The sequence below is a fragment of the Selaginella moellendorffii genome, unplaced genomic scaffold (genome assembly GCF_000143415.4).
Source record: "Selaginella moellendorffii unplaced genomic scaffold, v1.0 SELMOscaffold_131, whole genome shotgun sequence".
Taxonomy (NCBI): domain Eukaryota; kingdom Viridiplantae; phylum Streptophyta; class Lycopodiopsida; order Selaginellales; family Selaginellaceae; genus Selaginella; species Selaginella moellendorffii.
In genome coordinates this window covers 10,590-11,791 of record NW_003314392.1, presented here as the reverse complement: position 1 = coordinate 11,791, position 1,202 = coordinate 10,590, and positions in this window count along the sequence as shown.

Genomic DNA, 1,202 nt, shown 5'->3' with positions numbered 1-1,202 from the left:
AAGCGCTCCCCATAATCGCCCTTTGCTAGTTAAACCCCCTCCCCCACAAACCCAATAAATTTAACCGACACGAAATATGTAACGGAGAGGTGGTAGAGGCCTAGTGGCAGAGACCCCCAATCTAAAAACAAGTCCACTCAAATAGGTCCCTGGGTCGAGACCCACCCGGAGCCACCTCTTTTTGGCACAATTTAAGTAGTGGAGGGAATATTCTCTCGGAATAATGGAGAATGCGGGCGTTGGGGGCCGTTTTCTCGCGAACCGTGCGTGCGTTTCGCGTGGGACTGGCGCCGTTGGGTTCGTGTTCGTGGGGGGCACCCTCCCCAGTGACAGGAGGTGCAAGGACCTCTCGGGGTTTGCCCCTTTCGCCCAGCGGTCGCAAGGGTGTGCCGTTTTCGACAAGGCACGCACGGTGCCAGCATGGCATGGGGGGCCCAGCCAATTCGGATCGATGCCCTCGACGCGGGCTTCGCCACGGCGCTCCTGGGGTCGCGTTCCAGTGCAGGCCCGAGCGCCAGTGCGGTGTTTTCCTCGAGAGTGAGATGCACTCCCGGCGGCAGCCCACGCATGGGGCCCGCGATCCGTTGGCACGGCCGCGACCGGGGCGTCACGCCGGCCGGCCCCGTTGGTGCCGGAGTGCGGGCGGGCACACGGATCGCCACGTGGGACGCATCTTCTTCCGTGGGAAAAACCACAAAAGCAGGCGCCCAGGACATGGAAAAATGTACTTGGCCACATGGGCCAGTTGCGCGCACCGCCCCAGTTGCTCCCATGTGCCCAAGGGCGAAAGGGGGCCCACGGTCCACGAGATATGGCAACGGGAACAGCACAAAACCCATTGCAATGGTGTGGGACGGTGGAGCAACGAAATCGGGATCCGTTTCTGTGGAAACGGGTGGACTCACGCAAGCTTTCCAACGGTTCAAGTCCCACCGCAAACCGAGCCATGGATGTTGCCCACTCGCTCGAAAACCCAGCGTCAAACCCATCGCAATGGTGCGGGCCGGTGGAGCGACGAAATCCAGATCCGTTTCTGTGGAAACGGGTGGACTCACGCAAGCTTTCCAACGGTTCAAGTCCCACCGCAAACCGAGCCATGGATGTTGCCCACTCGCTCGAAAACCCATATCCAGACCCTAGCCCTAGCCACGTGTCACGGGGACCGCCGGTCAAACTCATCGCCGCCGGTCAACCACCCCACC